Source organism: Leptodactylus fuscus, chromosome 9 (genome assembly GCF_031893055.1).
Source record: "Leptodactylus fuscus isolate aLepFus1 chromosome 9, aLepFus1.hap2, whole genome shotgun sequence".
In the NCBI taxonomy this organism is placed as follows: Eukaryota; Metazoa; Chordata; class Amphibia; order Anura; family Leptodactylidae; genus Leptodactylus; species Leptodactylus fuscus.
Genome location: NC_134273.1, coordinates 60,122,039 through 60,132,129, shown reverse-complemented (window position 1 = coordinate 60,132,129; position 10,091 = coordinate 60,122,039).

Here is a 10,091-nt window from a genome sequence, read left to right as displayed (position 1 = left end):
TGTAGGGGAATATAGATCAGATATCAAAAATACAAATGTATCAAACTGTAGCTTGGCTGAGATTACTTGCTACAGCATGATATCTTATAATAAATGCCAAGTGTCGCTAGGTTTACACTTACGTTCGGCCCAGATGCCTATCCGGGCCCTTTTCAAGCAGTGGTACTTTGGCAAGCAAGAGAATAAAATGCAACTTTGGTAAATCCAATTAAGATATCATTAATAACTGTTAATATACATAAAGCCAATAAATACTTTAGTGTGAAATTTACTCAATATAACAAAGTGAACAACAGGAAACTGAAGTTGTGAAATAAAGAAATGCATAAATCTACAATATTCAGTAGTGTAAATAAGAGCATCTGTGCAAGGCAACAAGGCTTTCACATACAAGTCACAAGACAAGAAACCTCTGGGTGTGCCACATCTTTGGACTCAACGACTGGACCTTCCTTTCCTGCCGTTCGCTCGCATTCAACCCCTAATCTTAAATAAAAAGATGTATAATTTGAACAAGGCTCAACCCATGGACCCGTTGTTACCTGCAATCATCACAGGTGAGCAATAAGATTTAGCTCAGACATTTGAACACTACTGTTTGTGATTTAGTTACGTTATTTGGATCGGTGGTTCTCAATGTTTTCAAGTGATGTACCCCCTGGATCCCAACCAAGTACCTTCAAAGTTGCAATCACTTAGACATGTTAATAAAATAAGGTTTTGTTTGGACCTTTCGTTAGCAATTATGTAATGGCGCCCCCTCATTGCCCGCACTCAAATGTAGTATAATGGCCCCACCAGTGCCCCCACACTTCAGTGCTCTACATGTAATATAATAACTCCCACAGTGTCACCCCAGTGCCATAGTGGCCCCCATATAGTATAATATCCCATAGTGGCCTCTCCATATAGTATAATGTCCCATAGTGGCCTATCCATATAGTATAATGTCCCATAGTGGCCTATCCATATAGTATAATGTCTCATAGGAAGGAAATACCAACACCCAACATGTTTTTTTCTCTGTCCTCTGTTGATGGGACAGGTGGAGGGAGGTTATTCCTTCCCTATAGTGTTATCCAGGTTTCTGGATGACTTTCCCTTCCTCACTCCTTCTTGAGTTTGGTTTTTCTTCTATCCTCCTGTTGTGAAGACTCTTTCTGCTTTTGGTTCCTGATGGCACAAAATGCAAGGTTTAAAAACTCCTTGTCTGTCTTTCCTGCCTCTGTTGCAGAGAAGGACCTTTTTTCCGCTGTTGTTTATGAGCGAGCAATAGAGTCCACTGCCTTTAGTGTAAGCCTTGCGTCGCTTGTGGGTTTTTTTGTTTTTTTTTTAATAACATTGCACACCAGTTCCTGCTCCTTTTCTCCGGCTTTTCTATGTGGGGACGCCGGAGTCCAGTGGCTTGCATACTTGATGATATCTCTAGTTCAGCAGCTCTCCTTCACTCCCCCTCCCGGTACTGATGATGGGAGGGGTTGAGCTGGCTAGGAATTTTTTTTTTTTTTCTCCTTAGCATCTGCCCCCTTATACATAAAATCTGTGCAATGAAGCCTCTTTCTTCCAAAAAAAAAAAAAGGAATAAAATGAAGAGAGAACGGGCGCTTATTCTCTGTGTTACCTGTGTCAGGAAGCGGGAGTGTCTTTGCACTCCATTTTGTTCTATACACGTCTGCTGCTTCATATCCTCTGCCCCTGTGTTATTTTCCAGACAGCTTGCACATTGTGCATTTACAGGTTCATTTTAACACGCTCTGTTGTGCTTTTCAAACCCCCCCCCCCCCCCTCTACATGAATTAAGGTAAATTTTAATTTTGTTTTTTTTTTTTTTTCTTTCTTTTTTTACCTAAGTTGTAGGCTAACTTTTTCTTGTGGTTTTTTCTGTATGTCATCTTCTGCATCTGGCGGTGACGAGTCCTTCAGGTGTAAGTCTGCATCTAAATGCAAACTTCTTTGCCAATGACAGTAGCAAATTTAATACATGTCGTTAGTGCTGCCCAAAGGAACCCTCTGAGGAACCAACTATCAGAGATGTGGTTTGGGTCAAGGAGTATGTCTAGGACACCAGGAAGGACTTGAAAGTGTCCTTAACTCATTTGTCCAGGCAGCCTGTCATACGATCTGATGAGGAGTTCAGGATCATAGAGGAAGCTAATTCTTCATCTGAGGATTCAAATAAGGATATAGCGAAAAGGCTTTTTCCTTTGGAGAAAATTCGGAGATTATAGAAGTCCATCGAATCAAGGAACCATGATGTTGACCAAGAAAAAGCTTCTTGTCCACCTTTTGGGGGCCTAGGGTTTTCAAAGTGGACAACATGCTTAAAACAGCTATGTCCAACGAGTGGGTACATCCAGAGAAGTCCTGTTTATTATGCGAGAGGTTCAATCTTTCCAATATCTCAGACCAATTTGGACTTGGGGTCCTCTGCCAAATTGTCCAGGCGAACACTTGTACCCTCTGAGGATGGATATAACCTTTAGGTTCCCATGGATGGCCGGGCAGAGTGCTCCCTAAGGAAAGCGTATACGGCTTCCTTTGCACAGTGTTCGGTTGGTATTGCTACTAGAAAATAGCCAGACCTCTCCTCATTAAAAAGAGATATTGATTCTGAGGTTCCAGAAGGAACTATTGTACTCTTTGAAGAGTCTAGCCCTTGAGGCTGGTTATCTCAATTAAGTCTTTCTTAACCAGGTGAAGTTATCTGCTAGAGCTATGGCCTTGACAATGTCTGCCCATCGCCCCCTACAGTCAACCAGTAATTCAATTAAAATTATGGAAGGACTAGTGGACAAAGAAAGAAAAGTGCTTTCCACAGTCCTTTTGTGGCTAAGGCATACAGCGTTGCACTGGACAGTCTTCTCCAAGGCCACCACTTGCAAGAGGTCAGATGCAGTAATGCTCCAGGTTCCAAACGGGGACCTTCAACCATCGTTTCTACCATGACGACCAGACAGTCAGATGTCTATTACCTTCTCCCTCCTCCAAGACATGAAATTCCTGTGGGGACACCTTGCCTTTTTTCTAGATTTCTAAGAAAAATATATATGTAACAGATTCATGAGTCTTGGAGATGTTGCGGTCCTGTCACAGCATAGATTTTTCTGTGCCTCCCCAGGACAGATTGATATGGACGACCATTGTATATGCTTTCTGTCAGAAGCCTCTAGAGTCCTCAATACTGGACTATGTAAGAAAGCACCGCATGGAAGAAGATTCCACTGCAACACATTGTCTCCTTAGGAGACTCAAAAAAAAAAAAAAAAAAAAAGGGAGAAGATGCTAATGGCCTCAACAGAGTCATCATAAAGAAAAAAAATTTGCATGGCAATGATGAAGCCTGTAATGTCCATTCTCCAGCATGGAGATTTCATGGCTGCTCTGGACCTGAAGGACATGTACCTCCACATCCCCATTTTTCCTGCTGACAGGAAATAGCTTAAGAATTTCAGTGGTCATAGAGTGTCGGCTGAGATACCTCCAATTTACCACACTTCCATGTTGGGATAACGTCCTCACCCTACATATTCAGAAAGGTGATATCCGCAGTAGCTCCATCTCTGAGAACCCAGTAGATCACCATTGTTCCTTATCTGGACAGCTGGCTGTTAAAAGCTCCCTCAAAAGAGGGCCTACTACAGTATGGATCGACCACATTAAAATTGACTTGGATTAAAAGTTTTTAAAAATCCCAAATATCTCCAGGAACCCAGAAGATATTTCTAGGGTTTATTATCGATTCAGTCCTAATGAGTGTATCTCTTCCTCCCCACAGAAGGGAAGGGAATAGTCAAGGCCACAAAAGTCCTACTGGCTCCTCAGCCAGTCACTATCATGACAGGCATGAAAGTATTGGGACTGATGTCCTCGGCTGCAGAGGCAGTTCCTTAAATGTTAGGGCATCTTCGCCCCCTGCAGAGAGAAGTCCTGTCGGCCTGGAATCACAAAACCAACAGTCTAGACAGAAGATTTTTTTTTCCTGTCTCAGGAAGCCCACTCGTCCTTCAAGTGATGGATTGTGCTAAGAGACGGAAAGTCTATGGTCCAGCCTCACTGGACCATGTTGACTGCGGATGCATCACTCACAGGTTGGGGATCCCACCTAAGCGACATTCCAACCCAAGGGTCTTGGAATTTCCTCAAGAAAATGATATCATCCAATTGAAGAGCACTCCGAGCAGTGCATTTGACAATACTTCACTTTGCCTTCCAATTGAGAGACAAGGCAGTCCGAGTGAGATCGCACAATATAACAACTATCCTTTACTTGAACAAGTAGGGAGGAACTCTGGCGCAATCCTTTCTAAGCGAAGTGTGGAAGATCTTGAGTTGGGCAGAGAAGAACCTAAACCCATCTTTCTGCCGTACATATCCAATGGTCACTGAATGTAGTTGCGGAGCAATTGAGTCATGGCATCCTTGTTCCAAGGGAATGGTCTCTCAACCAGAGATCCTATAAGCTATCACCCTGAAATAGGGTCATCCAGATGTAGATCTGATGGCAATCAGACTCAATGCCAAGGTAGATACGTTCTGCTCTCTATACAAGTAGGATAACCCCTTGGCTGTAGATGTCCTGTCCATCCCTTGGAGATTCAGGCTGGCATACATATTCCCTCCAACTTCCATGATACCAAGGGTATTGATGTGGATCAGACAGGACCAAGTCTCGCTAATCGCCATCATTTCATTTTGGCCAAAGAGAGCTTGGTTTTCCCAGCTCATAAAGATGAATCACGGGATATAGTGTACAGCCTAGAGGTTGGCCAGTCCCTATTATGATCTAAGGGACTAAGGGGAGCGGTCCTAAGTACTCACTCTCTCACTAGAGCAGAGTCTACTAATAAGAACTATGCCCAGATTCATAACCTCTTCATCTCCTGGGCATCAATTAAGGAATTGGAAGCTCTGATCCTTTTAATTCCAGAGATCCTGGAATTCCTTCAGGGTGACTTAGACAAAGGTCTTAGTCCTTCCACTTTGAAGTTTCATGTTGCAGCCTTGTCAGTCTGCTTAGGTAAGCAGTTTTCCATAAACCCGCTGGTCAAAAGGTTTAAGGGTGCATCAAGGCTCAGACTGCCTGTTACCCACCCAATTCCCCAATGGGATTTGTCTATGGTTTTGAAGGAGTTATGGGATCCCCCCTTTGAGCCTCTGGGAGAGGTTATTAAATTTCTTGGACTGAAAACAGTGTTTCTATTAGCCGTAACCGCAGCTAAGACGGTTTGAGAACTTCGGGCTTTATCTTCGGTAGAACCTCACATATCCTTCCATCTGGATAGAGTGCAGTTAAAATTTATGCCGGGGTTAATCCCCAAGGTACCCTCATATTCTAACTTGAACCAAGTTATTTCTTAACCAGTCTTCTATCCCACTCTGTCAACTCCTGAGGAAGTTAAAATTCATTCCCTGGATGTTGCCAGATGTCTCAGAATTTATATTCAGAGATTTCTGCCCTTTAGGCTTTCGGAAAACCTCTTTTTGTCTTTTACTGGGAAGTATAAAGGGTTCAAGGCTTCTAAGACCCCTTTGGCCTGCTGGTTTAAGGAAGCCATCAACTTGTTTTTTTATTTACAGGGTTTAGACACCCCTGAGTCTGTCGGGCTTTTTCAACGAGAGCCGTTTCTGCCTCCTGGAACAAATCAGTTCTGCAGCTTCTTAAAGCTTTCTCTAGATATTTGTAAATCATTATAGATTTAACACCTGGGGTACGGAAGCCATTTTCTTTGGCCAGTCCGGCCTCCTTAAGGTCTCTTCTTGCTAGATCCACAGTATTGTGCTGGTGGTGGGACGATATAGAAGTATAGATTATGATGTTAATCTGTTTTCCCTTAGTCCCAGCATCAGCACAAAACTTCCTCCCTATGAGTTACATATTTTTTTCTTTATATTTAGACGTTGCGGGGTTGGTAATAATACCTCATTATTGTGCTGCTGTTGGGACTAAGAGAAAACAGATTATCATAAACTACTCTTCACCACCAGATTGCTTGGGAGAAGTTTCTCTTGAAGAATGTTTATATAACCTTCTTTATTCAAGACTGTTTTTAGGCATAATTTTGAGTGACCCACTCCTTTGGATGAAAAAAAAAAACCCACACAATGAGAATGGTCTCAGGATACTTTACTGTTGGCATGACCCAGGACACATCATAGAGTTCAGATGGTATGGGAAATATGGACTAAAAGTCCCCTTGTGGTAGATTTCCTCTTTTATTTAACTTGGGCACTGAATACCGAACATTATTTTTGTGTACTGAGTGTGATACTGTTATTTTGGGGACACCAAGTTGAGCACTATATTCTTTTTTGGGAGATTGTGGCACTGTGTTCGTTCTAGAGAACTGAATTCGGCACTATTATTTTTAACCTTGAAAATGTGACCCCAATTGTTTTGGTTGCACCAATGTGAATGATATTATTTAGGGAGGCACTTTCAGTTGCACTGCTATTTATAGGCACTGTAGGAATACAACTATCATTTCAGGGGTACTATTATTTACAAATATTTTGGAGGTACCGTGGTCTTGGTGCACACATTACTTGTGCTAATATTGGCACTTTGAAAGAGTAACTATAACAGTAGGTCAGGTGCAAGCAGGCATGACCACCATCTTTATGACAGATTTACTATCATTTACACCAGAAACTGGAATAAATTATAATGCATATCTATGCTTGCCCAGGGCTCACTCTAGCACATTACCTCTTTGAATGTTCCATACAGATAATTTGTACTAGATTTTGCTGCTCAGATGCTGAAACTGCTGGTTTAGTCTAGTTATATAGCCAAGAAACATGTTACTGATTAGCATTTGTTCTGGGGTGTGTATATATATTATATACTGTATAATATATATATCAAATCAAATAAAAAAAGCTTTATTGGCACGTCCGAATAGATATTTGGCATTGCCAAAGCTAGTAAAGTGGGGGGGGGGGAGTTGGACTCGGGTGGGTGAGTGGTGGGTATGGTGGGGGTGGGGTGGGTGGTTTGGGGTATAACAGTCCGTGGAGTCTCATCTTCCTCTTCGCTGTTGACCGTTATATGGGGAGGTGGGGTGGGGTGGGGCGGTTGGTTTGGGGTATAACAGTCCGTGGAGTCTCATCTTCCTCTTTGTTGGTGACTGCTATATGGGGAGGTGGGGTGGGGTGGGGCGGGTGTATTGGGATAAATATAACAGTCCATGGAGTCTCATCTTCCTCTTGTTTGGTGACAGCTGGACACGTATTGGGCAGCGATCTCCACAGTGGCTTCTTCTTCTCCCAGTAGGATGTAGAGTTTCCTCTTCTCGTCTGCAGATATGAAGTCTGGGATGTGGGCAGAGAGTCTTTGGTAGTAGACGGCCCTCACCGCTGAGTATTTGGTGCAGTGAAGCAGGAAGTGGGTCTCGTCTTCTAGGGCCCCCTGGTCACAGTGCTGGCACAGTCTGTTCTCCCGTGGCTTGTACGTCTGCCTGTATCGCCCCGTCTCTATCTCTAGGTTGTGGGCGCTCAGTCTGTACCGGCTCAGGGTCTGTCTGTGTTTAGGGTGGCGTATTCTCTCCAGGTAGGTGGCCATGGTGTAGTCCCTTTGTAGGGATTGGTACACGGTGAGTTTCTTGGAGTTATTTATTTCGTTTCTCCATTCTTCAATGTACCGCTCTCTGTTTGCCTCTGTGGTCGCCTTTATTTCGGCTTTGGTTATCATCTGTTGGTGTTTTTGGTTTGGTGGTTGGCTGCTGTTTGGTTGCTGGGTGTCTGGTTTGCTCAGGTGGCTTAGCCAGGCTTGGTGGTGGTAGGAGTCAGGCTTGCTCCCCTGGATGTGTGCCTGGAAAGCTAGCGCCCTCTTCTGTATGGTGATCCATAGGGGGAGTCTGCCTAGCTCTGCCCTGCAGGCCATGTTGGTGGTGTTGCGATGGACATGGAGCAGGTATTTGCAGAACTCCAGGTGGAAGTTCTCTGTTGGGCTGGAATCCCACTTTGACTGGTCTGGATAGGTGGCTGGGCCTGTTGGAAGTATGCTGTCCTTTTCCCATTCACCTTCACACTGCACTGGTTTCCGGTGTAGGAGCTTTTGATGACGTCGTACGTTCTTCCTCCTATTCCACTCTCTCAGAGTTTCAGGAGCAGGCCTGGGTGCCATACTGAATCAAACGCCTTCTTAAAGTCTACGAAGCAGGCGAATATCTTGCCTCTTCTGGTGTTGTGGACGTGCGTCTTGATGAGGCTGTGCAGGGTGTAGATATGGTCTGTGGTGCGGTGGTTTGGCATGAACCCTGCTTGGCTCTTGCTGAGGACCCCGTGTTGTGTGAGGAAGGTGAGGATTCTGTTATTGATGATGCTGTTGAACAGTTTCCCCAGCGTGCTGCTGACGCAGATCCCTCTGTAGTTGTTGGGGTCATAATGGTCCCCATTCTTGTAGATGGGGGTTATGAGGCCTTTGTTCCAGTCTTGGGGGAAGTGTCCAGCATTGAGCACGAGGGTGAATAGCTTTTCCAGTGCCGCGTGTATTGCTGGAGGGCTGTATTTGATCATCTCTGGTAGGATGCCGTCAGGGCCACTGGCCTTTTTGCCTTTCAGCAGGACAACTCTTTCCTGTATATCTTTTATGGTGATTGGCGAGTCCAGAGGGTTCTGGAAGTCTTTGATGACTTTCTCCGTGTGTGTGTGTGTGTGTGTGTGTGTGTATATATATATATATATATATATATATATATATATATATATATATATATATATATACAGTATATGCGCATTATGGGTGTGGCCGTTTAAATCGTCTGAAATTGTTATATGAGTAATGTGACACCTTGTATACTGTCAGTTTTATGTTGTCCTATTTATTTTTGATACATTATTTATATGTGCTTGTGTATATATATATATATATATATATATATATATATATATATATATATATATAGTCAATAAATGTAATTTTGATATATCGGTTATTTTATTTTCTCGTAGCTATAACAAATTTGGCACATTTTACCTCCCCCTATGTGTGTGGCTTTAAAGGGATCCTATCATTCACACACAATTTTTTCTAGGTACCACGTAGAAATAGCCTTGAGAGGCTATTCTTCTTCTACCTTTCGTTGTCTTCTCCGCGCCGCCATTTTCCTACAATCCTGGTTCTTGTCGGTATGCAAATGAGTTCTCTTGCAGCACTGGGGGCAGGCTCCAGTGCTCAAGTAACACTGAGGGCGTCCCCAATGCTGCAAGAGAACTCTCTCCAGCACAGACTCCAGCTTAGTCAGCAGCATCATCTTCGCCCTCTTGGCTTGTAACTTCTAGGCCTCGGGCTTTGAGCAGAGCAGACTGCGCATGCCCACAGGCCATGAGAAAATGGCTGCTTGCACAGTAGTGTAAGCGGCCATTTTGTCGTGACCTGTGGGCATGCACGGTCTGCTCTGCCCGAGGCCTAGAAGTTACAAGCCATGAAGAGGAAGAAGAGGATGAAGATGACGCTGCTGACGAAGATGGAGGCGGCGCTTGAGAGAGTTCTCTCGCAGCATTGGGGACACCCCCAGTGCTGTTTGAGTGCTGGCGCCCGCCCCCAGTGCTGCGAGAGAGCTAATTTACATACCGAGAAAAACCAGGATTGTAGGCGAACGGTGGCATGGAGAAGACGATGAAAGCTAGGATAAGAATAGCCTTTCTTAAGGCTATTCCGACGTGGTACCTAGAAAAAATAGTGTCTGAGTGATAGGATCCCTTTAATACGTCTGCAGATTAGTATTTGGGACCATTGGGCATCACAGCAAAGTATTTGGGGTTATTTGAGTAACTCTGACAAAAAATGCTTTGTAAACATGCTGCATGCTCATTCTTTAAAGTTATGGGGCACAGAAGCGGTCATATTGGACTATTGAAGTATTGCATCAAAAAGCTTAAACTATGCCTGTAATAGATATAAGTGGAATCATAATATACATGCAGTTCATGCATTTGTTTCATCCCATGATTGATTTTCTTCATGGTTAAAATTAATTACTACTATACTGTAGCATTCTCTTCCCTATTTCCTCCCAACCTTTCAGCACAAGTGTTCCTGGCATCAGCATCTAATCAGATAGTGATCGCCCTGAGTAAGAGGTCACACC